Below are 16,457 nucleotides of genomic sequence, written 5' to 3' on the forward strand. Positions count from 1 at the left end.
GACAATAATCGTTACTTGAAAGATAAAGTGAGATCCTAACATAACATGCCCCCTGATCCTGTTTTTTCCCTTTGCAATCCATGAGCCCACATAATTATACCAAAGGGAATTATTACTGCTGCTTCACCTCCTACATAGATTTATTTGGAGATTTTTAACTTCTTGTGAACACCTTCACTGAACTTCTCCGCATTCTGTAATTAAAAAAACACAGCAGAGCCCGAAGACAGTAATAATTTAGCATTCGTTGCAAAACTACCTCTTATGAACAACTGTTAGTTGTGTTGGTTTTTGTTTGTTTGCTTGCTTTTTGTGGGTGTTTGTGTTTATTTTGTTGTTGCTTTTTTGGTGTTTTTTTTTTAAGTATCTGAAGTGTGAGCACATATAGCTGCAAAATAATAAAGTGAACACTAAGGGTTAGGCTGGAGATACTGAGGAAGAAGCAACAGTTCATCATTCTGCTATTGCTACACTTGGATCAGAAACATTTCTATGGAGAAGAAAAGCTTACTATTGCTCTGTGTAAATCTAAAGCAAAGATAGTGTGAAAAAATCAGTAAGATTAATTAATAGCAGACAAAGAATATTCAAGCATCAGGGGCTGGACAGTAATCTCCTCTTTCTCTAGCTAAATTCTGTGCTGAAACACTTCAATCGTCTTAAAGTCAGCATGCACACACACACACTGTGTGCTTACAGCTACAGTCACTGACCCTTAATGGTGTAAGTGTGCATTACATCTTCATGAAACTGGACTGAGGAGGAATTCAGCCATGACACTGCTTGCTGTATGGTGAGCCAGGGGCAACATTTAATTGGCTGGTGCTTTCTGTCCGAATGTGCTCCACTTCAGGGGCTCTATTCTAGCTATTGCTTGTTGCAGGTCTTTACAACTCAGTAGAAAGAAAGCATTGGGAGTAAAGAAATGCCTTTTTTCTTCTACAATTTTAGACAAATTCAGATAATCTGTTAAAAATAATATTTCCCTTTTGCATGTTTGCTTTTCTGAGGAAAACTTCAATAGCTGGATTATCAGGAATAACTGGCCTCACTGCATATCCTAGAAACTTCTGCAATGGTGTCTAAAGGAAGCCAGAGGACAGAGGAAGAACCATGCTCAGTCATCACCCCCCTCTCCTCCAGCAATTAACTGTTCAGTTGCCATCCTGCCCTTTCCAATAGTCCTTCAGAAAAGGACAGGAGAGCCCCGAAGTCACAGAGGAAGGGAAAGAAAGGGTTGGCAGGAGGTCAGCCCCACCAGTCCACACCAAGACTTCTGCCAGAACTCCCTGTTCCCCTGAGGGACCCCATTAGACAAAAGATCTTATTCTTCTCGGGGAAAGCAAGGAAAAATCTGGGGAAGGATAACAGCATAAAAGCATGATATCAAACACAGTTACAACTTGTCTCTAGCTGTGATTGTGCACATCTGTGGCTTAAATGCCACAATTTTCTTCTTATTACAACACTATAGATTCAGCGTTCAATTCACAGGACTTTAGAAGAAAGAAGAGAAATAAATTGGATTTGTTTTTCATTAAAAATAGAAAACCATACGTGAAATTTGATATTTAAGAAATACTATTTAAGTTATGAATGCCAGTTCTCAGAGTTAAAGAAATAGCACAGCCAGCTGCCTGATAGCCAGGCAGCAAAACACAGGGGTTCTGTGCCCATTCTTAGATAAACTACACAATATTGCTACATTTAAGCCAGAGAAAAAGCATAAAGTGGAAATTTTGTAGCTGTGAAGTGTTTTCTTTTACGATCCTAGTGAAACTATTTGAATGAATATAGAACATCGAGGGCAGGGATACGTGTGATGTTTAACAATAGGAGGTGGGAAGGGCTTCCACACTGTCTTTGGGTTTTTAATATCTAAAATCTAAAATCTTTTATTGCTCAAAGAGCCACCACCATCAGCACAGTGCTTTAAAATCATCATAATGCACTGGAATATTAATGTAGCCCTGACTCAGAGGTAAAAACAAAGCTCAGTGAGTCATTGGCACGACTCGGGGGCCACAGCAGCATTCAGGTTTTAGGTGCTGTGTGAAAGTTGCTGAGCTTCCAACACTGTCTCCCTGAAGATCATGACACCCTCCAGGTTTAAGGTGAATTTCCAGAACAGGGCAGACCTTGAAATCCAGCTGTGAACTTCGAGATCACATGAAGAGGCCTCTTTTTATTCTAGAAATTGTGAGGGAGGCAAGATGAGTTAAGTGGAGCAGACTATCAGAATGCTTTTTTTAGTCCATAATTGTTTTTCCTACCTGATTGACCAATGGATACAATCATGGTGAACCTGAACAAAGGGAAGAGATGCTGGAAGAGCTTTTCTGTGGCTCCAGTTGCCAGGGAAACAAAGTTCTCCTGTCTGCATTTATCCAGAAATGCCGTCTGGCTGCATGAGCCCACACCTTGGGAAATATTGCATTTCACCCATTCTTTTCAGAGGCATAGGAAGGGGAAAAAGAGAGGCAGGAAAGCATAAAGAATACTTCCTCCTAAACAACTTTCATTCCTGTATTTTAGTCATAGAGTCTGTAAGTATTCAGCATAAGATTCATGGTTCGATTCTTAATTGCAGATGGCAGAAATCTGTGACCCCTTGGACATCTTCCATTTGTTTCGCTTAATCAAGGTCCCTAACTGGAAGTTTTCTGTCTTCCTCCTTGTCCAGAGCAGGCTTCTCTGAAGAAGAGAAATAACTGTAGTATTTCACGCATGTCTGTACTTCAGTTCCTACTTCAAAAATAAAAACAAAATAAGCCCCCTAAGTCTTAATGTCTGTCTAATTGTTATTTATCTAATGATTGTTCACAATTAGTGATCTACATACAGGAGTTCTATCAGTTTGTCATTTGGCATGTTGAAGTGTCGGTAGCTAGCACACCACTCTGTGAAGGGAATGAGGATCAGCCAACACAACCCAGACTTCAGCTGCAAGGCATGAGAAGGTGTTGATGCCATTGATAAGCTTTATGGGAATAAACAGAAGATTAGACTGGAGATTTTTTGAGGATGATGCCATTGGATTATGTCGGATAAATACTGGCTCAAGATCCTGGGGAGACATCTCTTTGCCTTTTCAATGTGAAAAAAAATGACTCATTTCCCAAAAGTAAGAGCTACATATCAATTACATGAATCATGGTTATGGTTGGAAAAGATCAATAAGAATATCTAGTCCAGCTATCAACCCATCCCCACCATGCCAGTAAACCATATCCCTCAGTGCCGCAGCAATGTTTTTCTTAAACACCTCTGGGGACAGTGACTCCACTACTCCCTCGGCAGTCTGTGCCACTGCCTCACCACACAGAAAAGACATTTTTCCTAATATCTAACCTGAACCCCCTCTGGATATCCAAATCTTCATCCTTTTTGCAACAGAATATGAGTTGCTTTTTCAGTTTTCAAATGCCCAGCAGAAGTAAGCATCAGTCTGAAAACAAAGATGCAGCTGAAGTAAAGCAAATAAAGCAAATTTTACATACATAACCCCAGAACCTTGCCTCTCCTACCTCCTCTGGTATCTTCAGTCACACATAATTAATTGTTTAAACAAGGAGTTGAAAAAGGTTGAGTTTAGCTCTCAGAATAAGAGGCTGTGTCTGCACCAGCTGACTAAATCAATCTCTGCTGACTCCAGGACAGAGCAGGGAAGGCAAAGCATCCCCAGTTCCCTTCTTCCCACCTATCAAATTCTTTTCATCACCCAGCTGATAGCACGGAGCTCCTGCTTGGGCCTGTAGCAGTGAAGAGTACAAAAGAGGGATGCTGAGAGCAATGAGTATTGTGAAAAATCAAGCACAGAAGGAAAAGCTGTGCAGGAGCAGGAGTGAAGGAAAAGAGGAAACGTTTAAAGCATGAACAGAGATTCACAGCAAACCCAATTGCTTGAGGGTTTGTTATTTTTTTAGTTTATTTGGGCATCGGTGAGCAAAGGGTTAAGAGCTGACAGGCAGTTCCTCAAACGCGAGGCCCTGGGGGAAGCTCAAAGCTGCCAAAGGGCACCAAAAGCCGGCAGCCTGAGGGACACATGGAAAACAACAGGGGCTGAGCACCGCGCTGGGAGAACAGCGGTGCTTGAGGAAGCAAGCCACGTGGAGAGGTTATGTCTAGCAAGAGCAGAGAGCCACTGAACCACATAGCAAAGCTCCTTAAATGTTATCCGATACTGACTGGACTGCGAGCACACCGAAGTCCGAGCGATGGTACCGGCTCCTCCCGATGCTGTGTCACCCCCAGAGAGCTGTCGGGTACTGGCGCTGAGCGCTGTTTTCTGAAGCAACAGCAGAGGGTGTCGGTGCCCCGCGCCGCAGCCCCGCTGCCCACCGGCCCGGCCCCGCGCCCCGCTACTGCGGCAGAGGGGAGCGGGTGGCTCCGCTGGTGGCTCCCCACCACCCGTCTGCCTGGCAGTGCCAGCGCGGCCATTCGTTTTTTCCTCAGGTACTACTGCTGTTATCATTATCATCGTCATTATTAGTGCTCTTTGCCATCAAGCCAGAGATAAACACAAACTTTAAGCCGTTTCCTCAACGTGTGAAACAACTGCCTTTCATAGGACATAAAGACTAAAAGATGCTTCAGCTCTCTTAGAGTATGTCATAAAGACCACAAACGCGTGTTTTTTGGCATTGTTACTAAATCATAGCTTACTAATTGCAGACATGAAGCTGAAAATCCCGTGCCAATGCTTTGCAGCATATGGAAGTGCGACGTGTGAGACGTTTGCTTAAATAAATGATGCAAGAAGAAAATGTGTCTGTGATCAGTTGCTTACAGCCCAATTGATTACCAAGCTGGAAAACTCGTGCTTCACTTCAAAGAGTACTAAATGGGTCCCATAAAATATCAATCCCAATTTAGTTGCCATCATTTGCTGCATGTAGTGCTATTAAATGTAGCAGTATGGGTTATGGAGTAAAAGTATCAAGCTGAAAATTTCTTTTGTAAAAGAGAGGAGAAGAAGAGAGAAGAACAATATCTCACTAGATTTATAACACACAAAAATTTAAAGGGCAATCCAAGCTGAACAAAATGTGCAGAAGGAGAAAGAGCTGTGCAGACAGCATTAGGGCAAGTAAATGGCACCAAAAAGAAACATCCACTGTAAATTAAGACTTAGGCAAAGGAATAAAGAAAATGAACAGAGGCTGAGGCACTACACTGAGAACATCTACACGACTTGGCTGTCTTCACCTTTCTTAAATTTCACTTTTTTTTTATAATTGCCTACTACTATAATTATCAGCATTCATAAAGTACATGGTGCAAAGGAAGTTCTTTTTATTTGAATGTTATAATCCCATACCACCTAATTCGCAAGAGTACTTTTCAATTGTGATAAGACTGCTAATTGCTTACTTATTATTAGCAAATGCAAAGATCTTTTGAAACCTCAGGAATATGAAGTACTTAAGTGCCCAATAGTTTTCATTTAATTGTTTCAATAGCATGCTCTCACAGAAGTAATACCAGTGTGGTATTACTGTCTAAGACTCCCTATTTACATCATTAGAATGACAGAAACTGCTTTTTCCTGCCAATGGGGACAGTTGGCCAGACAGGCATTTTGCACAGCCAGTGGTTTTTGCTGGAGCAATCTGGGTTTTATTTCCACCGACTACCAACAGACAAGGTATGAAACAGCAGAGAAGAGCTTATTTCAACAGATGCAGAAGAATCACTGAATAATTTGGGAAACATGACAAATGTATATCTCATGTGAACCTGTAATGATCCTGACAACATTAACCTTTTTGGTTAATTTCCATCCTACAAGAAGAACTCTTTCAAGAAATACTCACCTTAGAGAAAGATAATATAAGGATATGCGCATTTTCTAAGAAAAACTGCATCTATAGGTATCTATAACCATAACTACTATCAGTGTTAGTCTTAAAAATTTACTTACAGTTAACAATAACATAAAAGTTGTGTATGTGGATGCATTGTGGATGCATTTTTACACAACAAACTCCCTGAGACTGTCCTATGATCAGCTGGCGAAGACCATATCTTGTGTGAGAACAGCTTTTCCTTGTACCAGAAAAGCTCAACATCTGTTAATAGCCCGTTAGAGACTTCTGAGTTTCTTCTACCCACTCTTGCTGAAAATCTATTTCAACGACATTTCATTACTATGAAAGACTGAAGACAGATGCAGATTTACACATACAGGGAGAGTGGGGGAGAATGGGTTCAGCAAATGAGTTGGTGGTTAGGGTTACATAAATTATGCCTTTAGGCATTAGCCTTTAATCTTGGAGTCCGTCAATTGTAGATAAACAAATATCCAGAAAATTACATGTAGCTCCCTATTCTAATAGCTGAAACTCTTGATAGATAACATAGCTGAGCTCATATCCTTGTGCCATGCAAATATATTGACTGTTTCACTCTCCTGCATGCTAGTCCAATGCTCTAGCTACGAGGCTGTCAGTCCATTTAGCCTGTTCTTATTGTGTGCAACCAGTAATGCATTTATTCTCACCTAGAACCTTTTCATTTCTTCTTTATAACAGAATACAGCAACTTTTCTCCATCAAAATTATGACCACAGATAATTCAGTTAAAGCAATAAAGTTTTCTTTTCTTAGGGAAAATAAATAAAATAAAAAAAAACTGCAGCATTATGAAATCCACACCCTCCTAATGCTGCATGTGTGAGCCATACAGCATCATTTCAGAAATCACAACATCACAGAACAATGTTTCAAAGACTTTGACAACTGCAGAGATAAATCCTGGTTCCAAGAAAATGAAGGTCTAGGTTTCACAGAAAGGTCTATTGAATATCAAGAATCATAATGAGGTATTCTCCTTTCTCCTCTACAGAAAAACTAAGGTTACCTCTTGTCAACTTCTCCTCTGTAATTTGAAATATCAACCGTCCTGAAAATTCCAGACCAACTTTTAGGAAAAGAGCAGGATGAAAAAAAGAGTCAAGAGCCATTCTTCTGCAGTAGAGGTGACACTCCAAATGTTGTATATACTCTGAACAACACAAGAATGAACCATCTGAAAACAGAAAAACCTCAGGCAAAGGTCTCTGTCCTTGTACCTTTGTTTTCCCCAGGGAAAAAATAAAATAAAATAAAACAGTGAGAACTCAAGACCGCAGGAAAAAGTTACATTCCTGGATGTCTGTGTCTTGAGGGGGGTGTGGAAAACCTGGTAACTAGTTCTTATAATCAGATTTTCTCTTTTGTATGGCTGTGGCAACAAAAATACCAGGGTCCTTGGCAGTTCACTGCCATTGCTGTGCTTAACCCGGCCTTGGCACTCTCAAAAGCCTCTCTCGCTCACACACACACACACACACACACACACACACACACACACACACCTCTCCCTCTCCCACACACACACACACACACACACACACACACACAGTTGTAGGTGAAGGTTTTCTTTCGTAGATGTTGCCATGGAAGCTTCTTAGTAACCCTGCTATGATAAGCCTTTACTATGCAATTACCAGGGTTTGGCTCAAGAAGTCTATAGTCCCTCAGCACTGTCATAAATCTGAAGATTTGTGATGTGTTCCAGTTGACCCTCAGATTACATGCCCATAGTTGCCTTGGCATGTTAGCTCTACATTCAGACTGCTGGCTTTCCTGTGTCACCTGTTGTCCCTGTCATTCCTACTTTGCAGCTGTGACTTTATGCCATAGGTTAATGTGTTATACCAAGCATATCTTTCTAAAGGAGGAAATAATGGAATACAATAGATGTTTATTGATAAACTGTGATAACTCAATTCTGTGCATCTAAGGTAACCTAATGATCATCAGATTAAATAGTAATCCTATCTATATAACATTTATTTTCTACGAGACTATTTCTTCTGTAATTTGTTTCAATGAATTGGAGGGCAGTTTTATTTAGCATTATTCTTTTGCAGATTTTATCACTTGAAAGTGTAAGAACTGAACTGTTTTCAGGTTAATCAATTCTTTTGAAACTTTACATAGTGTGTTATTTTTCTGATTCCAGATCAGAAAGGATGGAAAGTAAAAGCATACCTAAAACCATACCCTGTGGAAATATTTATTCTTAGCATTTCACACTACATGCAGATTCAGCAGATTAGTGTCTTCCATAGACTGAACATGTCTCTTTTCCCTGCAGGAGGATAGAATCATAGATTCCTTAGAATCAGAAAAGACCTTTGAAACCTATCTAGTCCACCACCCCTGCAATGAACAGGGTCACCTACAGCTAGATCAGGTTGCTGAGCCTCATCCAGCCTGACCCTGACTGTCCCCAGGAACAGGACTTTCACCACATCTCTGGGTAATCTGTTCCAGTGCCTCACCACCCTCACTGAATGGGTGGATATGAAAAATGTGTTAAAATACAGACTGATGGAAATTTGACTGATAAAAATAAAAAAAAAAAAAATGGCCTCTTGGTTCTACCACTTTACAACAGAAGAATTTACTAGCCAGTATGGATAAGAATAACTTCAGAAATTTAGCAACAGTAGTACTAATGGCTTACCACAAGTGCCAGTTTTAAAAGATTGTTTTCACAAATAAAAAAATACATGTATCTAGTTGATAATTAGTACTGCTATAATGTATTGCTATTTTCCACTGAAACATACAAATAACAAGTAATTACAACAACTATAAGAAAATGTAATTTTCCTTTCTAGTTTCCATTTTACTTCCCATGAATTGCACGTGGTCTAATAAAACTTACCTTTCAGTAAGTCTTTATACATATTTAAAGTTGGAGAAAGATCTCTTAGGACATCGAGACATCATTTTTTCAGTTTTCTGGTTAACATTTAATACTAGCTCTGTTTGTTTATTCATGCAAACTTTCTGCCTTTAGCTTCTGAGGTATATTGGCATAGAAGAAAAGTACTTAAAGCACTTCAGAGAACAATGTTGATCTGTTTGTTTATACCTTAGCTTCTTGCTCAGACACTCCAGACTGACACCAGAAGAAAGACTTCAAACATTTTCAAAGTGTCACCTTGAACTAAGAGTATAACTCACATGGAAATTTCTGGAAACAGTACTATGTTGAAAATCATTGAAAATCTCACTGAGCAAGTGTCTTGAGGAGACATGTCAGATCAGGAAGGTGAGATCACCATAGAACCAGCTAGACCTGAGCAGCTCAGCTCAACACAACTGAGGAGAAACAAGGAAAGGGAGGGAAGGATGGGTATCAGACTGGATAGAATGGACAAAAGAGGAGACAGAGGCTGACAAAAGCATCTGGCTTTTAGCCTTTGCTTGAAATAAGAACTAATACTACAGATACAACATGGAAAAACTGATTTCCAATGACAATATCATGAGAATGATTGCAGCTTAGGAAAACAGCTTATGATTTTTTGTACTGTGAACAGAAACAGTAAAAAATAACAGTTTTTTTTTCAATTATACTTTTTCCTTCCTATTCAACTTCAGCATTTCTTTCTTAGTATTTCCTTATTTTTAGTTCTCACTTAGCACACAATAGTTGAATAACATAATAAACCTAGCTGAAAATATAAAGGTTTGCATATTTCCCCAAGATTTTCCAAAATCCAAATATAAGACAGAAGTTCTCAGAAGTTTTGTTTCATTCAGCATGGAGTAACTCAATATATACTATATATTTAGGAGGAAGGTTTATCTGAAGTGGTCAAACAGATGAACTGGAAGTGGAGTGGAAGATACTGGGACAGATTAAGTGATTCCAGACATGGTAAGAGCTGTTTCTGAAAAACAAGAAAAGTATACAATCACAGAGTGGCCTCAGTCAACGTTGGGAAATCTGAAAAGGAACTTGTATGAATTTGATAGGTATAGGCAGGAAAAACCACCAGGATGGACTAAACTGTCAGGCATAGCTTTTCTTAAGCGACACTGAAAAGATCTGAAGATTTAAACTCCTACACAAGCTTCGTCTGTAATCAAGACCCTCAGACTCATCAGTGTTGTTAACACAGCCTACTATTCTCTCTGGTCTTGGTAAATTTCCTTTTACTGAGCACTTTTTCTCTCTGTTAAGCCATTTTACAGGCTATCCAGCCTTTTCTTCTGTAAGTATTGTTCAGCAGGACAACTCACGAGGAAAAAATGTTCAATAATCACATTCATGTTTCCTTTTTATCTCAGAAGCTCATATATTTTTTTTCACATCACTGCAAAGCAGATGAGTAAATTAACTTCTTTTATAATATTTTATAAGTTTATTATAAAGGTGCTTTTAAAAATCCTGTAAAAAAATTGAAATTAGATTTGAAAAAGAAAATTATCCTCTCAAGTCCTGCACTTTTTTTTTTTTTTTTTTTTAATCAATTTTGCTGCCCTGATGCCTACAGGTACTCAGCAGTGTGACCAACACTATCCTGGTTATCCAGTGCGGTTAATTTGTTATTGAAATAAACTTCTTTTTTGTCATTAGCAAAACAAAGATTTGTTCAGGAAATCTACCCTGGATTGAAGGCTTGTTTTCCCTCCCTCTTGCTTTCCCTCCCCCCTTTTTTCCCCTCAGGACTCTGCAGTTTTTGGTCCAAAGTAATTGGAGAAGAGAACAGTCACTACTTCACAAACTGACTACATAGTTCCAGTACAGGATAGATAAAACTGAGGTAAGAAAAGCTACGGAAAAAGAGATGAAAAATTTCAAAATTTTCCAGCTAACAGAAAAACACCCATTGGCTGCTTTACCATCATGACCAGTATCTGAATAATTTCCATTATTTATGTGTTCTAGAAAACACAGAAATGTTTAACAAGAGAGAGGTGGAAAATTTTTACATTTAATTATACCTTAACTGCTTATCCTGTTTGGTTTTTGTTTGTTTGTTTTTTTAATATAGTAACTTTAGACAGCATTTCATCTAGCTCTTACGTGGACAACCTCACATTTAAGATTCCACAAGACGAGTTTGGTGAATTGCTTGGAAGGACACTTACATTGACATTGGTATGCTTATATTTAAACCCACAAAAAATAACTATTTGTAACTCTCTATTGAAAATAACGTTTAGTGTGAAATTATATTGTTTTTAATTTTAAAGACTACTATGCTTGTTTGATTAATACAGTATTTAATATTTGAAAGGAAGAGCAAGGATGGATATCCAGTGGTATCTTTAAAAACCAGAAAAATGTATGTATAACAAATATTTATTTTGTAATAAGGCTAACTTAACATTCATGCCTAATCTAGAATGCAAAGCTATAAACCCATATAATATACATACCTATGTAGGTTGCTCAAGAAGTAATGGCTCCTATTTATTTCTATGGAAACTACAACAGATACAAAGAGCACAATAACGGTATTTGACAGAGCAAATTTTCAGCTACAAAATACTCCTCAATGTAGTCACCACCATCAGCTACGCATTTTCACCAGCAATCAGCAAGAGCCTGCATGCCACACTCATAAGAATCTGTACCATTAGAGGTGACCTGCTGTTTCTGTCATCTCTGCTGAAACACCACCCACCGCCTCTCTGTGCTCACTTCCACAGCTCAATCTCCGTAAAAGTTCAGCAAGCATCAATGAATGTCAGTGCATGCAATGTGTTCTGCATGGAGGAATTTAATGACACTCCTTTGCTTCATACACATTTCCATATCAGATACCATTCTTTCAGACTGCCCCTCTGCTGCCATCTGTCACCCAGCAACAAAATGCAACAGCATATTAGCAAGAAGGTTCAACCTCTAATGCCATACCACCAAACACATCTCTGACATTGTGAGCCAATATAATAAAATAGGAGGCATTATGTTCAGAGTAGCTCATAGTAGTTTATAGCTGTTCTAAAAAGATGACATATTCCCAGTCTAGAGAAAAACGCAGAGCAAGATGTTGATACTGAAGTTAATCAACATGTCATTCCCAGAGAACCACTCCATCACAGACTTAGAGGCAGTAATGGATTGGTAAATACTCACTGTTCCAAGTAAATAAATGATGCTGAAACCAACATTTGGAAAGCACAGATTTATTAAACGCTTAATCATACAGGGCATTTTCAAGTGTACTTACTTTGGAAGGAATTAGGCATACGTACTTATTTGTTAGTACTTTCACAATATATTAATAAAAGAGGGCACTATGCCCCAGATAACAAACTTAAGTCAAGTCAGGTCAGTGGTCAACATGGAAACCTTTAAAAGCTCATCAATACATAAAATAAGCTGTGCTAGTAGTACTGGAACAGTTCCTGACCTGTGTAAAACCGTTTTCAGCCTCCTAAGTGAGAACACCTATATGGCTCCTAATGTTTGCTCTCTTGTCTGCTTAATAGTCTAATTTCAAACTCATTCACATCTGACTTTATTATTTTTCTTTTTACAAGCAGGGTTAAAACTGTTCAATGGGTCTAAAAGTCATTAGGAGACACAGGGAGAGGGATATTTAATTCTTTAATTTTTAACCTAAAAACTATGTATTTAATCTGATACCTTCTGTACTGTAGACATTCTGCAGCAAAATAAGAATATAGTACCACCAATCATGACATGGTTTCACCATTAATCAGTAGTATGCAACTGGGATTTAAAAGAAGATAGTATTTTGGAAATGGCGCTGCACTATTGTTTGGTTTCAATAGAGTCAAGATTTCATAAGAAGAAATTGGTCCTATAGAGGTTAAAATGCATAGGAATTTTTCCCATTTCATGAGAAACTCCCTACAGTGGAGATGCGAGTTACAGCAACAGTAGGAGCTCCCTTGGTTTGCTCAGCCCAGAGAAGAAGAGCTGAGGGGAGGCCTCATAGCAGCTGCAGCTCCTCCCAGGGAGCGGAGGGGCAGCATTGAATAGGGCTCTGCTGATAGGGTCTAAGGGAATAGCATGACATTGTGACACGGAAGGGTCATGTTGAATATCAGGAAAAGGCTTTTCACCAGAGGATCGCCAAGCACTGAAACAGATTTTCCAAGGCAGAGGTCACACCCCAAGCTTCTGGAGTTCAAGAAGCAACTGGACAACATTCTCAGACATGCGGTCCTGTGTGGAGCCAGGAGTTGGACTCAATAATCCTTGTGGGTCCTTTCCAATTCAAGATATTCTATGGTTCTATTATTTTATGATTCTAGCTTCCAGCAATGACTGGGAGATCTATTTTCTTGATAAGTGCAAGCTAGTGACAGTTTGCAGCATAAATGCTGATTCATCACTTCTGCCTTACAGAAGAGGAAGATGAAGAATGTTTGAACACAGGAGATGGAAATGGAGAATCACTGAGAAAGAGAATTAACGTGAAACAAATGAAGGCCTCAAAGGCAAGCATAGTGAAAAACAAATAAACAGTCCATAATTAACTATATGCGTCAACAAATACCTAGCTGAAGTTTTAGCCCAGCCAGGACTAGTTTAATAGAGGAAACTACTTCAAGATAGAGGTTTTTTTCAAATTAAAACATAACCAGTGAAGAGCAATATAAGCAACAAGTAGATTAGGAAAAAAAAAAAAACTGTTTCAGAAAAAGGAAGAAATCTACAAGCTGGTTCAAAAAAAATGAAAGAAATGTATTTTATTGCACCCAGGCTTTGTTTGTGGTTATGAAAGAACAAGATCCTTTCCTCATCTACTGCAGCTACACTGAAATGAAGCAAGGGCACTGAAGAACAGCCAATTTCCATTCAGTGAAGGAAAAGAGATGCTGGCTAATTGTGAATAGGTCAAAACTAGAGAGGAAAGAAACACTAAACAATATGGAAAAGACAAGGGTTTCAGAAACAGGTTTTCTTTTCTCCTGAAGGTGGATTATCTAAAAGAGGCAGGAAGTACAATAATGAGAATGCTTTTGCCCTCTGCAGCGGGGAATGAGCAATGAACTATGTCACAGAGCTGAGTGATTTGAAATAGATGAGAAAAGAGTATAAAAAAACCTTACCTCCATTTTTAAGACTGAAGAACAAGACTGAATGACTGATAGCCATTTCTGAGTCTAGAATTTTCATTTATCATCGGTTAGAGTAAGCTAGTGGAGCGTATATCTTCTGAAGAATATATCAGTGCATTCTTCTGCTGGCCTCTTATCTGGACTATCATTTGAGTTACTAATGAGAGAAGCTGAATTTACAAAATTAGTCATATCTTAATAGGTGCATTATACCCTGTTAGCTATCTACTAATTCTTAGAACTTATAAAGTTGTTAGCTCAATTCACTTATAAAAAGCTGCCTGTGGAAACCAAGGAGGTGGGTTACAATTTCCATCAATTTTGGCTCCAGATTTGAATGGTCCACATGAAGAAAACTCAAAGAAATCAATTGTGGGAAGCCTCTTTGCTTCTGGATGAACCCTGCAGTGAATTTTCCTTTTGTTGACCCAGAATAGCTCACAGAAATCCCAAGAACATGAAACATCACTGCTCCATTACAGCACAGAACATACTATTTCATTAACAAGCCAAAGAGGTCTGATTCTGGGGCACAAAGCCAGGTGGCATCTCCTGCTCTTCACCCAAACCTGCTGCCTTTGAGAATGAACATTTTCTGCAATTCTGCCACACACATGCTTGGCCCGATAAAAAGGTGAAAAAGTTCTTGCATCTTGTTTAATTTCTTGCTCCCTTTTTGCATCAGCTGATATGATACACCCTCAGGGAAAAGTCAAGACTGAGAGAAGCACCGATTCATTTTGTCATAAGGTTTTAACACACTACCTCTGGAGGGCTGAAATCCCACAGATCTGAAAACTTTTTTGTCTTAAGTAAAATTTGATGAGGAAACATTGAAGAAGCTAGTTGCCTTTTTGCTGCCATAGAAAGTTACTAAGCTTCCTAAGAAAAGTATGTATGACATTTTGGCATCCATTCTGCAAGCAGTGATCATTTAGTTCATATGTCAGCCTCTGGTCATCCAAAATGGAATGACAGTGTGAAAAACTAGTATCAGACTATCAGCGTTACCTCGGTTTTAAAATAAATTTTAAAAACAGTAGCGAACAACTTGCAACTTTGAGCTTAACTAAAAGTTTCTTCAGAACATATCTATTCTAAAAAAGTCATATCTTACTCATATCTTCATAAAACAGAATGTTAATTGCTTTCTGCTCAAAAATTTATTTATTTGCTTCCCTGTTTAAACTCCAATTAATTTACTTTGTAATTTTGAAATACATGTTAACATTCATGCTTTTTCAGTCCTACCTAATCAGTTTTGCATTATTTGTCATATTTATACATTTCACAGTACAGATAGTAATTACCATCTACTTTTTATTTTAGTTACATTTATGAAACCTTATTTGTACTAGATTTCTGAGAAGTGTTACAAAACATACTTTTTAAAAAAATAACACATAAGAGATGCTTTATATCTAAATTCATTTTTGAGAATTCAGTAGGAAAGTGGAATCAAGGATTTAAAACAAAGATCATTTTGACAAATGTGTATTACTGTCTTTTTCCTTGACTAGCATTGCTAGAACAATTTAGTATATTGATTAGTTTATTGATTAGATGTTTTTCTAGTTAAGAAAATGAATATAGACTAAGGATTTTTTTTTCTTTTTTTCTTTACAAACAGATTTCTAAAGCTAGCAGGAGTCTTGAGACAATCTTAAATCATAGGGGAGAGGGAGTAATCCTCAAGAGTGATGGCAGACTTTCACTGAAAGTATTATTTCTAAAGGGTAATGTATGCAAAAGAAAAAAGAAAATAAATCCTATGAAATATTCTGGAAAGTAAACTGCAGTGACAGACTCTGACTCAATATAAATTGTGAAGTAAGCAAAATTACATTAAAAAATAAATCACTAAAATTAACTCAGGACACTTTCAAGCCTTAAATCAGGCACTGATTTAAGTTCTGATGCAAATAATTTGCTTCTTGAGTAGCTGATCAAAGAGACCAGAAAGGGCTCACACCAGAGACCCCAGAGACATCCCTCAGCTGCAAGCAGTGCCATGCAGAGCCCAGCCTATTCCCTGTTTGCAGGGCAGGACCAGAGCTGCCAGTCTTGAAGCCTAGCACTTACACTGATATTATATTTAGGTGTCTCTGGACGTGTTAAGCTACATCGTGGCCCTAATGACTCAGTTAGAAGCTAATGGGAAGATGAAGAATACTCGTCTCTGCCCACAAACTACTTCTCCTGATCTTAGTGGTAAAGTGCTTAGACACTAAAGCCAACTGCATCAAGGACAGGAACTTCACTTCCAACATGACCTAGTTACTGCTATATTATTGTCACCCAGTATCAATTCATCACATTGGTTTGGATTTCTTAATCAAAGTCCGTAGCATTTTAGATCTCTCCTCTGATATTTATGTGCCAGGAACTTCCAAAGTTACTTTGTGCCAATTTTTCTTCCATATTGCAAATTTTCAGTTAATAGAGAAGTGCAATGAGAAGCATTTAACATCCATAACTACCCCCTGCCAATACACAGGCAGCAAGGAAATTTGTTATCTCCCTCTAGCACATGCTACTTCTGTACAGCACGTAGTCACTGAGCCGCTC

The sequence above is a fragment of the Meleagris gallopavo genome, chromosome 3 (genome assembly GCF_905368555.1).
Source record: "Meleagris gallopavo chromosome 3, MGAL_WU_HG_1.1, whole genome shotgun sequence".
NCBI classification, from domain to species: Eukaryota; Metazoa; Chordata; class Aves; order Galliformes; family Phasianidae; genus Meleagris; species Meleagris gallopavo.